Source organism: Galleria mellonella, unplaced genomic scaffold (genome assembly GCF_026898425.1).
Source record: "Galleria mellonella isolate WM207_F2 unplaced genomic scaffold, CSIRO_AGI_GalMel_v1 utg173, whole genome shotgun sequence".
Lineage (NCBI taxonomy): Eukaryota > Metazoa > Arthropoda > Insecta > Lepidoptera > Pyralidae > Galleria > Galleria mellonella.
The window spans coordinates 2,034,944-2,050,873 of record NW_026442016.1 but is presented as its reverse complement, the minus strand read 5'-3'; the positions used below and the strand labels follow the sequence as shown (position 1 = coordinate 2,050,873).

Below are 15,930 nucleotides of genomic sequence, written 5' to 3'. Positions count from 1 at the left end.
TACTAATAATCTCCTCCCTATTTGACTTGCGTGTTATACCTCTTCTAAAAAATGTATTTATCTTAAGTCAACAATGTACAACAAACAACATGGGTTTAGATTTTACAATAACATGAAATAAGAGTACAATGCCTGCATTGTTATTCTTGTTGGCATTAGGGAAAAAATAGTATACATATAAGGTATTCATGTGAAATACTGGTGCTTGTTTTGTATAGGTACTTATACAAGATCAGTCTAATAAAAAATCAAGGCGACGCGTCCAAACTCAAAGTATTGTAAAATATTTACTCTTCAATCGCAAAATACTGTGAAGGTTGTTGTACAGGCGTTCCTAAATGGATATTTACAAAATAACCTCATGTTTGTTGGATCGCGGTGGGCGGTTCAGTTCATTGACATTTTATTACGTTATGACGTGATGAAACTTTCGAAAAATTATTACTACTGCATACCTAATATTTTCGGTGGAGTTTTTATTTATTTTTTTAACTTAAAATGCTTTTACTCTTGTTTTATTTCACCTGATGGTAAGTGACGATAAGATCTACGATGGGGCGTGCTTACCCAGAAGATTTTTTTTTTTTTTTTTTTTTTTTTTTTTTTTTTTTTTTTTTTTTTTTTTTTTTTTTTTTTTTTTTGACAGACTGGAGATGCGCACTCGTCAGAAAATTTTACTGTTGCATGGAGTACCCGAAGGAAAAGATGAAGTGTCCCTTAATGTTGCTGTAAATTGCTTGAATGTCTGTCAAGTGAGCAAAGCCAATACACAATACATCGAACGTACGTGTATGGAAATAGACATGAGATTATAATTGTGATGATAGAGATATGGTTATAGTACAAAAAATACACAGGTTCATCAGACGTGATGAAACTTTCGAAAAATTATTACTACTGCATACCTAATATTTTTGGTGGAGTTTTTATTTATTTTTTTAACTTAAAATGCTTTTACTCTTGTTTTATTTCACCTGATGGTAAGTGACGATAAGATCTACGATGGGGCGTGCTTACCCAGAAGATATTTATTTACCATCGACTTGAAGAGGTTCAAATTGTATTTAGGAATAAAGTGTTAATTGTTAGAGATTGGCCGTGTGGTTCCAACATACTCGTAGAATAGGCCGCCCCATTTTTTCCCGTAAGAGGCGACTAAGGAAACTTAATGGTCGAGGGATGGGCAGCAGCGTCCCTCTTTTTAGTGGTATGAAGATCAGCAAGTCCCTCATTAATCCCTTCTAGATTTAATAATGTAACCTCTCTCTTAATCACGCAGAGAGGCCCATGTTCAACAGCCTGTTCATGACCAGTTGCAGAGCATCTTCCTGAGGCCCATGTTCATCACAGTTTAACATTGCTGATATCATCATCATCAATTGAGAGATTTGTAATTTTTTAATTACATGTGATAAATATGTGTTAATCTAAACGGTGTACAGTTGGAATACATACTACACAAATGTCGTCTGCGACACTCGTCTTTCTTTACCCAATATATTTAATATGCACGGAGGCATGTGGCATTGCAATGGCCTGTACGTTATAGAGTTTTTTTGAACAGTTTTATGGCTGGTCATGTCTATAGGCGACGTTCCTAATACTGGGAGTATTAATATTGGGAGAAAAAGGATTGTTAATAATGGGTTCTAACAGCCCCCTTGCTAACAATATACTCTATTAAGTCGACCTCCACGCGGATCCCTCTGGAAACCATCGTGGTATTCCTTGTTGAATTTTTACGATGGGCCAAATTATCTGTCTTCATCTTCACCTATCATCTACCACTAGTATCTCATTAGTGTATACGGATAGCGCAGGCGGGGTTACCATTCCATTTTCACCCATTAAAAAATACTCCTACTTGCCATTAGGAAAACCGTGACCTTGTTGCTTCCAACTAGTATAAGTATAAAAAAGTAAAAAAAAAACAAGGATCAATAAATAACTAATTACTACGGATAGACTTATTGACGCATATATTGTATAATGCAAATAAAGTTACTCTCCAATTCATAATTTACCATCGAGCAATGAAAAATTGTGAGTATAATTTTTTCCCGGAACTCGTGGGCAGTTTTTAAAAGCATATTTTACTTAATCCATTATCAATTGTTAGATGATATATTTAATATGCACGGAGGCATGTGGCATTGCAATGGCCTGTACGTTATAGAGTTTTTTTGAACAGTTTTATGGCTGGTCATGTCTATGATAAAACGTTATACTCTATTAAGTCGACCTCCAAGTGAAAAAGTGAGTATAAGGAACGTCGTAGTTTTTAAAGCTTAAAATATTTTACTAATCCATTACAAGATGACGTGAGTGGCTGGAATGATTGGGATGATAAACGTTAAGTATTAGTCGAACGTCAGCGAGGTGCGCTCAGTATTATTAAAATTTCAACGGGTAAGTTGGGGGCTTGAACTCCAACTCGAATATTAAGTGTTACGCATTCGTGTTACAAATCGCTTGCGATAAGCAATCGTAATAGGAAACCTTTAGCGTCCGCTTGTAAATAAAACGACGCACGAGACATTTTTTACTATGCTGTACCCATAAGTAATTCATAATACGTGTGTTTGTAAAATTAGCTGTAGAGATTTCTGTTTGATATACTTGTTAATGTTCATTTTCTGGATAACCCCTTTATTCAAAAAGTAAAACCTTCTACAAATCACTATTTTGTCACTTTCTTTCAAATTCTAAATTTAGTGTAAAAGAAAGAGACAAAAAAGTTCAATATTAAAAAAAAATTGTTTACAAGTTTGACATTTTTGTGAATAAGGGGGTAATTCTCCAGTGATGGTAAATACAATGCAAAACTATATAATGGTATAATTTACGATAACATATCGCATCTCAGTACAATACCATATCATTTTCATCTCATCATTTCATCAGAAAAATATTTCATGATAAATCTTATTTCTGATAGCTTATTGAGTTTCTGAATTTTCGAAGTGTGATAAGTTTGTTGATGAATGATGAACGAAGCAATTATGAGAATATAGATCTTTGACATGCGACTATTCCTGCTTATCTCCTTCAGAATTTGGCATGGATATATATTATTGATCGGTAGTTATATTTTTTATTAGTTTTCTACTAGACCAATTGAAATGATATCGTGAGAAAGATAAATCAAACCTTGATGATGCCAAAAAGGTTTTCATAAGCCGTGTGGGTGAATTCGTGGTTGGCCAACATCATCTGTAAACACAAGAGACATATGGAACGAGTGCTAATATATCTTATATGGTCATAGGCAAATATGACTGTGGTCAAGACAATATGGCGGTCGGTGACATACGCACCTTCCTAACGGCGCGTACCCATTATCACCGATTGCGTTGCCTTGTTGGTAATCAAATTTAAACCTTGATTAAATAGTTTTAAAGTTCAAATTTAAATACTGTTATCTAATGATCACGGTAAGCATGGTGTGACTCGTTTATTAATGTGATTTCAATACTAATGGATTCTTCGCAGTATTAAAAAAATTAAGCTATTCATATGTGTTAATGGAAGCGATAATTTATGTTTTGTGTCAAACGATCGTAGGTACAATTACAGTAACCTGTGTTTTGAGAAACCGGACAAAAATCTAAAAATAAAATTTGTTAATAGAGAATGAATGGGTATGAATATGAATCAAATGGGGTAACTAAGGTATTTATGGTTGAAAACTTTACATAGATTTTTTTTATTTCAATATTAACTGCAATTTAAAAGAAAAACGAAATCAGTTGTTGAAGTATTAAATTTACAAATATATAAAAATATATTAAATATACAATACATTACACATATAATAATAATTAGGTAAATATAAACCTGGTAAAAATAATCTGGTTTTTTGTTAACAAATCTTACGGGTATCCGTTACTTTTTTATCAGTATTAAGATATAACTACATACAGCGGCTTATCATGTCCATTCAAGTTACTACTGTTAGATAGTGGAAGCTTTCCCCATTTAGATTGAAAACAAGTGCTCCGGAATATACGAGACCTGAGTTCTTATCTCCGACCTCCAAGTGAAAGAGGTTCAGTAAGACAAGTGCAAGTGTTACGTTCACATGGCATCACCGAATATTGTATAGATAATTATTAAATAAAAAAAACATGAGTTTTGACTTCTTCGTTCATTTCCTGTAAAGAGTTTGTAATTAAATGTTTAATAAGTACTACACATACTACATATTGTAATCTATTTTATTGCAAAAATAATAAGCAGAATATTCTCGACAATAATTTACATACATAAGTCACTTCGGTTATTATTTTTGCTATAAAATATATTGTAAGGTACTTAGTAAAATTTAAAACTTGGCCATAACTTTCAAACAAGCCTTGAGGCGACATGACATGGCAGAGGCCTTAATTTTTAAGTGTTATAAGGTACGTACGTTAACAAGGAGAACAATAAGGAGAAGATTTTTAATTAGATTATAAATTTATATGTGTATGTCACGTGATATCTTCGCCAATTTTGAAATGATTTTAATAGTTCTGTTTGCAATCGATAGGGCTTATTCCGTGTTAGCCTCATATACATTTTGTCAAGATTAAATTAGTTTTTTTGGGAAACAAAATTTTTATTATTTACATCACAGCTCAAAGCAATTGTGAATTGTTTAGATTCAATATATTCGAAACATCTCATCTTAAATTTTATAAAGAGTGTTTTTTAACAAAATATAACAATACAACACAGTTTTTTAAACTAACACGCACAGCTAAAATGACGAATAATATTCGTAACATTATTAATTTATTCATAGACCTTTGATTATAAAACAAAAGGAAATTAATTGAAATATTACATCATCGTGTACGCGTGCATGATTAGAATTCCTTAGCGCTCGTAGACGGTTGATAAATCTGATCCAATTTACATAGACGTAATTACGACACGGTTAGACGTGAGTGGCGGGATAAAAAATGTAGCATGCGCTTTGTATAATGACGCGGGCCACGGGATGGGTGCCGCATCAAACTCCCATCAAAATCAAAATACCAAAGTCGTCACTCGAATAAATGTAGAGTGTACTACGTTATTGTAATATTTACACATTTCGTCTATGGTCTTTTAACTGTTACTGAGGATATGATCATTCTGGAGGTACTAAGTTTTTGTTGATCTACAAAAAACTGTATTTTTAGAACTTGGAATAAAAGCACAAACATTGTTTATAACATAGCGTCACAAAATATACTGTGACTCAGTCATTTACATTTCTGAGCACTATGGGTGTGATGCTTTCTTTCTTATTCACATACACCTGCTACTCCTGAAACCGAAATACATATTTCTGGATAGTAGAAACAGATGGAATAGAAATAACCATGCGCAAAATTTGAGTTCTTGAGTTTGGTTTCTAGTTTCAGTCATCCACCTTTCCAGATACTTGGTCGTATTAACTTGTTCCACCAATTGTGTTCCTATGAAGAGCTTAGGGTTTCGGTCTCTTAGATATGGACAAGTATTTAGTTTTTGCGACATTAATGCTTAAACCCATATCTTTACTTGCCTCAGTCACTCTATTAACAATAGATATTTCATATAGTCTCCCTCTGTAAATTTGGTATTTGCTTAAAGTATCATAATAGTCATTACAAACAGGCTATCGCATGTTTTTTTTCTTTAAATAAAATACGGTCTATGTTTTTTATAAAAACAATATTTTTTAATTTATCCAAGTGTATTACAAACAAAATCAAATCTTTACTCTTTAGTTTAGATATATTTGATACTAGTATTTACCTGCGACTTCGTTCGCGTGACCGGGATATATTTACTGACCGGGGTAAAAAATTGTCTATATCCTTTTCCATCCCATATAGTAGATATATGTACACTAAATTTAATAGTGATTAGATAAGCCATTAAGACGCTATAAAGTAACAAACAAACAAACTCACTTTCACATTTATAATATTAGTAAGGATTAGTATAGTTAATATACATACATAACTTTTACATACATAATTGTGAGAGATCTTTAAAACTAACGACCATTGACCATATCAACTAGAACAACAACAACACACCACAAATAAATTAGTTTCTTTCTTTCTTTTAATTTAAAATTTTCATTTGTTTCGCTTTCTTGGTTTTCAACATTTCGCATACCTACAATGTACCATAAAATGCAGTCTATGCAAAAAGGTTCATATTATTCCGTGAAATTCTTATTTATGTGTTAGAATCCGTGGCTAAATAAATAAACCGTGAACAGCTGGCACGAGACTGGAATGCAAGGAAATACCAAGACGAGCTGGAGATTTGCAAAATTGACGTAACGACATGTTGACGTGACGAGGGCAGATTACGTCGATGGCCACATGATGTATTAAGTCTTACAGTATGCGACTACATCTGGTAATATAAGGTAATTTATAAAACGCGCGAAACATAGCAATTTAGTTTTTTCTCCTCCTGTTCGGATAGTAGGAATATCAGTATGGCAAATAGTGCACTTGGTTTTTATTTTAGTTATTTTAAGAAGCTTCCATTTACCTTTGAAAGTTTAGGTGTGTGTTTTTCTACCTTTGAACCTTTTTGCACCATTGTTTTTTCACGTTTTACGAAACTGACGTAAGATGTTCACGATGCATATAACATGATATCATGGCGTCGGTAGATAATTACACGATTTTTGTCGAATTTTAATTCGTTATCTTTATGAAATATTGATGTGAGTTTATTGGCTGACAGTTGATAGAGGTAATGAGAAACCCCAATGTTTGGTGGAAACTTTTTAACAATTCTTTTTAACTATCTATACATCTCTACTATTATATATCATACAATCTATACATTGTAATTTGTGGAGATGAGTAAACTAATTTTATTATTATTATATTATTATTATTTTAACTATCTATCTTTATCTGTTCCAATAATTGTTAATCCTTATTTATTTTGAATATTTCCGTTTTTCTCACTTATACTTTTATACCTACTTTTTTATTTTTCATTAGTTAACGTCTTTATATTGTAACTAACTATGCCAAAATAGATTGATATTAATACCAGGAATATTAATAAAGCCAGCCAACCGTCGTGTGAACTCGATAGTGTCTTAAAACCACACTAGTTTGGCGTTTTAATAGCCGTTGTTCTCATAAAAGGCACAGGTATAATTGGAGCACGCAATAGCCCTATCAATCTTTCTCGGTAATGGAATTAAAAATTAAAAATTACTTCATTGTGTTAGCACTTCGTACCATCCCAATTCTGGATAGCTAATTGAATTAAACTTATACGGTCGTTCAACTTCCTTTTGGAGATTTTTAAATAGAATAATCACTGCATTTTCCCGCCGTAATCCCTTCAACTCTTTATCTCCCATAGAGTTCATCATACTCTGTACCTTGTGTTTGTAGGGTTTATGACATAGTTTCTCAATCTTTTTTATTTTTTTTATACTATTCGCATTATAAAAGTGGAAAAGGGATTATTAATAATAAGGTTTAATAGGCTCATTGTTAATCATAGATCAAGGTCGACTTGTCAGGTCGACCTCCTCGCGGTTCCTTCTGGCAATCATCATGTTCAATTCGAACTGAATTCATGAAAATAGGCAATTTTTTTTGTTAGTTTTGCAAATTGTCATAGTAATTTGTCAGTTAAATGACTGCATGTTATTATCACTACCTATTCTTATAGTGAAGTACCGGGGAGGAATGGGGACGACGACGAAGGGATTGTTAATAATGCGGACTACCTTTTTTACAACACAGGGGGCAAACGAGCATGTGGCTCACCTGGTGGTAAGTGACTACCGCCGCCCATGATCACCCACAACATCAGCGGCATTGTAGATGTACTGCCGGCCTTTACCTGCCCTGTTATTAGCAATATATTCTGTTCAATGCTGACTACCAGTCCCATTGCTAGCGTTATACCCTGGCAGGTCGACCTTCACATGGTCTCCCCTGGAAACCACTGTACTGAATTGCTGATGTATTCATCACGATGGGCTGCCTGATCTGCCTTTTCATCTCAGTTATCACTCCTCACTGGCGCCCCACCAGCGTTTACCGTTAGCACTGGCAAGGTTTACGATTCCATTGTTATCCATTAAAAAGAATATATACATTATCATGTTGACCTCCACGTGATCCCCCTGGAAACTGACCTGCCTTTTCATCCTCACCTATGTGTATAAGCTCCTGGTGCTACACCAACTTATACCGATAGCGCAAGGCGGCGTTTTTCCCTGTTCATCTTAAAGGTTCACTGGTAGAGAATGCTACTAGTATTATACTCTGCCTTTTGTAGATACTATATTTTTATTTAGTCACTAAAGTTATTTAAATAAATAAATAAACGTTAATCTATTTAAGATTGTATTACATAAGAATTTCTATAAATAAATTGTGTTTCACAATAAAATCAAGTGTAGTTGTGGAAAAACCAGATATTTTAATTTAAAAATTAAACTACTAAATTGATTTTAATGTGCTGGAGCCACTCTGTAAGCATATCGTTTCAAATAAAAAGGAATTTTCCAAATCGCAGTTGTAAACAACTAATGGAGTTATGAGGTAACAAACATATAAAAAAATACAACGAAATACAAATTGAAGACTTCCTTCTTTTAATAGTTGGTTGAAAATGTTTTTTTTTTTTAATTCCAAGGTCTTAAAATGTATGTAGAGTTGGAAACAGCACCCCACTTTGAGAAGCTGTATTTTTTGGTGGTATCGTCTAAGATAAGTTTATTGTTTAAACAAGTCCTTATCTCTTCCTTGTCTTGCAATCGTGAACTAGATTAGAATATGGTAAACGAAACAAAAGCGTTTCAAAATAACCATAGAAGTGTAGCTAGAGAGCGAGAATACAGGTACTTAAACTTTACCAAATTTGGATAGAAATTAGTGTCTACCGCTATGGTCATTTGTGTAAAAAAAAAATCATTATAAAATATTTTTAATCAATCAATATAATCAATTATGCATGGCGTTTCCCTGATAATATGATATGCGGTTACTGTCTACTGTAGTAGACATACATATTATGTATATTATTTGTACATATGATTATTTTTAGCGTGATTTACTACAAGAATTAGTATAGTTAGATATTCATTAATTCAGATGAGTATGTAACAGAATATGTAACCGAATTACAAAGACTAAAACATACAATTGTATAAGTTTCGTTTTTACTTTTTATTTTATTTAAGACGTAAGTGTATAGTGCTTAAGTAGATAGGTACTTTCTAAAACTTATTTTTTTTTTCTGTCTGCTGTGAAACAATGGTAACCGTTTGTCCTCTTTGGTCGTTAGTAGTCATTACTATAAACGTATTTCCTTTTTTTTATATTGTTAATATTCAATCGTTTTAAATTTTTTATGCGATGAAATTGTTCTCTGTTTGTAATTAACATCGCGTCTGCTTTACTGTCAATATTTCATTTTGATCGCTGGAAAAGAGACTTTTATGTCTTTTCAACTATATTTTTTAAATGTTTAACTTAGGTTCTATTGTATAGTAATTTTTTTTTATATGTAAAGTGATACAAGTTACATACCAAAGGTATTTCAATTGTTCGATTTATTAAAAAAAGTTATAGTTTATTGTCTGTGTTATGACTTCTTGATGGAACGTCATTATATCAATTATATAATAATACTTGACATGGAATTTATTCCAGTTTGTTTTTGTATACAGGCGAAAAACCTTGTGTTATAAATTCACGCGTTGCAGCTGCTCTATGAATAATCTAATATATAAATAATATTTCATTGCAAGCTTTTTTTTTTTATTTTGCACTTTCCTTTAGATTCTTTATGCATATTTCGTATTAGTCATAAAAATCTAAAGGAGAGTTACTTGGTATAAAGATATAAATAATTATAACTGTAGAACGTTTATTTATACTTTTCATTGTCCCAAAAATATAGAAGTATACAATGAAAATTTAGAAAATTTAAATGAATTACATAAAATGGAAATCCGTGAGATTTCAACATAGGCCACGTCTTCCTTTTCTGTGGGTGTCGTAATAGGTGATTAAAAGCACTTTATCGTGGAGGGATGGGCAGCAGTGCCCCTCTTAACACCTCTTTCAAAGCCTAACTGCGGTTGGCAACACGTCTGCCATGCGTGGCAACTACTGGCAAAACTCCCCTTATGGAGAAGACTTATGTTCAGCAGTGGACAGTTAACAGCTGAAATTAACATAAAGTACAGCTTAAGATATACAAAATGCTGTGTTATCGCTAGAACAGTGTCTTGCAGACAATCTTTGGTTAATGGAAAACAGTCAGAAGAAGAATATTATGCTACTTCGTCACTTGTTATTCCATAATTTACTTTATATACTCCTTTTTATATTTACGTAATAAAATAATAATAAGCAATAATATTTACTTAATAAAAAGTATTATTTACATAATATTTTAAACGTCCTGTGAAAGAGTTGCATAAACACAGACATGTTTTAAAAATGTAATGATACCAACTCGGTTACTTTTAAAAACATCTTTCCGGCGTCACCAAATTTTGGCTCATGTGAAAGTCTCCTTGCGTAATGCGCAAACCTCACTTATAACTTAGAAAGAAAGTTAGCAACCTTGGCAATCTATTTTAAGACCATCGTTTCAAGTACCTACATAAGTGTTGTTTAATCTCTGTTGCTCTCTATAAAATTTTGTTATGGCTACATGCTATTGTAATACGAGTTCCGAGCAACCGTCGCTGTTTTGAACATTCTGTGTAAAGTCTGGGCCGTGCTGCTTGTCTCGACCTATCGTGATTTATCTTTATCCTTGTCACTCATTATAGTAAGTCGGTAAGAGGGAGCGAAACAGTATAACACATTATAAGACACGACAAATCCTTTGCATGGTCCTGCTTTTCTAAACAACTCTCTTTGAACAGGTGCACGTGTGCTCACTGCTTACACAATATATTTTACCATCTATCGACTATTCGACTCACGTTTGTCTGTCTTGTTTACAGCCGGCACTTCCATGCACCATCCATAAAAGTTTTTATGAAAACTCACGTAATAGCCGTTAATTGCTTTTCATGTGTCTATGAACAATTTATAACTACACGCAAGTGTCGAAACAAGAAATTTATGTCTTTATTAGTGGAATATTATACTATCAAATATATAATAAATCAATTTATCAATTTAATAAAATTTTAAAATCAATAGAAACATTTTATAGAAATCTAACTGCTCGCTCTGACTTCGTACGATTAGGGCATTAATAACGAAAATAAGACCAAAACTTTCCCTTTTTTAAATGATTTTTTTTTCACTTTTCTGTCCAATTTTAATTTTTTTTTTCATATCTTGTTGTCCCTACAATTACAAACATAAATAAATTAGCTAAAAATGCAGCAGATGATGATGATGATGCAGCCATTCTGAAATGATGGGCTTACGTTCCGCGATTGTTTTTATTTATATAGAATAAGAATTATAAGATTATAACTAAGGTTATAACTATGTGTTTAAAAAAATCTTTAATTGTTTTGTAAAACCTGTTTTTTAATTTCAAAACTAAACTACTATGACTATTTCGATAAAAATTTTCTAGGACCAATTGGTAAGTACATCCTTTTAAATAAAAAAAAAACTAAGAACCTCCTTTTTGAAGTCGGTTGAGAATATTCATATTATTTATAGTCTATATATTATATATATATATATATATATATTTACAATATATATAATATAATATATATATATATAATATACACACATATATATATATATATATAATATACACAATTATCTCCTATGTAGTTGATAGTGTTGTATGACTTATGAACAACGGTCGCTGAGTCAGTACATTTATAAGCGTACGATTTTGAAACAATATAGTAGTGCGGTGATGGATATGAGCTCGTTATTTTGATTTGTGTGGTTCGCGCCTCGACGTTTTGAGTAATGTCCCTTCTACCTTCCGTAATAGCGAATTCCATTTTATTGTAATGGTATTATAATATAGTTTGCTTACAATAGACGATTATACAATATTTGTTTATTAATATAAACAAATAGTGATCTTACAAGCTTACAGTATGATATCTAAAATCATAAGTATGCTTCATAATATTCTAACATGTTATTATATTCTTTCTAAAATAGTATTTGTATCGTTTTCTCAAGGTAAATACTGTTCATTATTTTAATGTAGGCTTTGATTTGTGTATCAAATATCACAGATAATATGATACTATACTATCAAATATCATACAAGTCATAAAAAAACATGTTTACAAACTGTCACAGTAATAATATTACTGGAAACATTTTCTTTAGTCTCTACTAAACTTAAGTTAAGCAACAAATAAATAGTAAAATAAATAGATTCTACTTTGTTTGGATAGTTCAGCGCCATCTAGTGTTAGGATAACGTTCTTCATACATTTTATAATCTAAGAAATATTTTATTGATGTTGTAAGAATATCCTTGTCACTTCCTAAATTATTTAAAATTTTATTATTATTTGATTGACTATCTCGATCATGAACAGAATGCTAGTGACCTGTATCACCATATACAATACTTATTATTAATGAATTTTGTTCCATTCAAGGTTATTATAATTTAGCACACGTATTCTATCTACATATACCTTCTGCATAGTTTATAAAACTGCGTGATACGCCTCACTGGTACTATTTGATGTAATGAATTTAAAGTACGTAAAGTTGAATATTTACATGCTAGACATATTTAACATGGTGATTTATATATAGTACAGGTATTTATTCAAATAATATTTGATGGTATGGGATGGTTCATGGGAATAGGCTTTAAACATCACAGTAATGTGACCTCATTACCTAATCATCATACCATGCTCAGATATGTACTGTGTGTTTATGTATATATGTTTATGAAGATATTTTTTTTTAATACTAAGTTTTTTTCGCACTCACAAAAGGCTATTCATTAGTTTATCCGTATATTATTGTGTGTATGGTTAACGATATTTTCGCTTCAGAACAGGTTTCAAAATTTTATTTTAAATGTAGTTGTGAAAGCCTGTAAATGATTTTTTGTTGTTATCATTGTTTCTATAGTGCAATTGTGTAGATATTGGTTTTCCTACAATAAAATAAACAATTCTTTTTTTAATATACACCTACCTAGAGTTTACTCTCAAATCTGATTTTTAAAGTTTTTTACGGAATGTAATTTTAAATTATAAGCGTAAAGGTATGTAGGGTTTTATGAATTTGGTGCCTGTAGGCAACAAATTGCATTGCTTGCATTGTTCTTGCGAACAGTAAGTATCAAAGGCGTTTTTGATGAAACTGAACAACGATCTCATTACTGGCCTCTATATTACATGACGTTTTAGATGGATGTGTACATTGTATTCATCTAAAACATATTTATCAACATTGTCTACTTAATTAAATGTCAACAGAGTAATTAACATTTACAGTGCTGTCTATTTGACAGAAGTTTTTCTTTGAAAGGTGATCTATGATCTTCGTCTGTATGTCCATATCCATCTGTCGATAATTATCATTTTTTTAAAGGGTCAGGTAACTTGAAAATAATAGAAAGAATATACATACCTTATTAGTTTGTCTGTACTCACGTCACGCACATTGATATCAGTGTATTGAATTTTAATGAACTATTTGTTCCGAGAACTGAAAGGATTTAAGATATTGCTCTTAAAAGTAAAATTGCAACATTTAGAGCTAGAATATTTTCGAACGGACGAAATTAAGAAAATATAATGTTTTCTGTATCTATTCCAATTATAAAGAACCGCATTTAGGATTCAGTGTTTATTCCAAAGGTAGTCAACCTTTGGGAGAGAATAAAAAGGTAGAGAATGCTACTAGCATTAAGTCCGCCTTTTATACCATATTTTATTTATGTCAATTATTTAAATGTAATCGAAAAATTAATAAATAATAAGTCCTGTTATACTAATATCTAATTTACTATTACCAAAATTGTAACTGAACGATGTTTATACATGAAAGATAATCAATAAAAATTAATAATGACCTATAAACGCCAAAACTATAATTTTTCTGTCTGTTTGTTCCCGCATTGTGCACAAACTACTACAATAAATTAGATGCGGTATTTACAGTTGTATTTCTGAAGGTCTAACTTAAAATCTGATATATGTTTTATTTTAATACGCCATCTTGAAGTAATCTATTTTATTGTTTTTTTTTTGTTATTTGTTAAATCCACCCGTACGAAGTAGTGAGCAAAATATACTTGAAATGTAACAAGATTATTAACATAAAGATTAACATTTAGATAAATTTTTTTGAATATAGCTCGGTACTCCGTGTGAGTCTTCAGACGTTCTATTCTTAAAACTGATGGTAGTAACAGTTAATAGACATAAACTGAGAATGCTGCGAAGGTATTATGAGAAGGCTTTGAGACGATCAATCCATTACGAGTCTATATTTATAAAATCTACATTTTATTATTGTAGATACCTTCATCAATAAAAAATCTATTTTAATATATCGTAAACAACTTATTGACGAGTATCCAATCAGTTTAGAGACTATTATTTTTGAAGAGCACACCTGCACACACTTGCGACATTCCGTCGTGTGCCGACAGCATACCTATACATTTCCGCTCCAAGTATTTTTTTCCATCTTCTACTAAACTATAAATATTAATACTGATCCTCATACAGTTTTAATTCGTTCTAAGATGTGGTATTTCAGATGAATAGCTGTTAATTTTAATTCTCTAACATGTTTTGTATGATGAATGCAAACAAACAATGATTCAACATTTAGTTCTGCGACATTGAATAAAGAGTAACAAAAATTCTAAGTAAAAATTTTACTATGTTCATTGTCGATGTCCAATATTTCACAATTTTTTTTGTAGGCACCTAAATGTATGTTATATTTAGGTATATTGCTTATATGTAAACGGATGAACGTTGTATTAACCAAAAATATTATTTTTTTTTACCTAAAAATGAATTCGAATATTATGAACATTAAAAAAGAAGACGAACCGATCCAGCCATTTTCAAATTACCAACATTTAATTTTAACCGACTTGAAACTGAAGAAAGTTCTCAATTCGGTTGTATGTTTTTGATTGTTATCTCATAACTCTGTCAGTTGTAAATTAATTTGGAAAATTCTTTTTTTATCCGAAAGGATAACTTACACATTGGTCCCATTGGAAAATTTATAAAAAATCGTTTCAGTAACTAGTTTTTAAATCAAAATAACTGATTTAATCCCAACTGAAATCTGTTTTTTTTTTTTTTTTTGTGAAACACTAATTATTTATATAGATTATATGAGATAATCGCTCGAATATTAGCGCCACGCTCGGTTGAACTCGAACTGTTATGCAAATAGTGGGAAGGTCCAGTGAACTCAGTTTATTTCTCTTTAGTTTTGTTTTTATTATATTTAGATTTTATTAAATTATATATTAAGGAAACGTAACACTTAGTCTTGTTAAACTCAGTTCATCTGAAATTTATTTTTTATTCTTACATCATATATTTGTAGCACTTCAGCTGCCCGCTAACAAAATGCTTTCTCATTGTATTGGGTTGAATGGAAGAGATCTCTGTCAGAGATAAGTTCACCCTTACAACATTTATAAATACATTATTTTATATGTAATCTACAAGCGCAATAAAGAATATATATATTCATTTTTTATTGTATACCTTAGTAATTAAGAATATTCAAGATTTTTAATTACCTACTTATTTATGATTATTATATAGGTACTCTAAGAAAATGCAAATGAATATAAATAACTAAGGTTTATAATATGGGATCCTATCCCAAACCTTTGAACTTTTCAAACAAATTTTTTAACCTTTTAAAGAATGACCACGTCACATGCATTAAATATACATTTAGACCAAACTAGAAAATCATTCTTATAAGTCTACTTTTATTATTTCAA

At 31.2% G+C, this 15,930-nt stretch overlaps 1 protein-coding gene across 1 annotated transcript in view; it reads left to right on the top strand.

The window, feature by feature from the left end:
• Positions 1-15,930, top strand: part of LOC113515705 (uncharacterized) — a 114,531-nt gene that overhangs the window by 23,621 nt on the left and 74,980 nt on the right. The window lies entirely within an intron of this gene.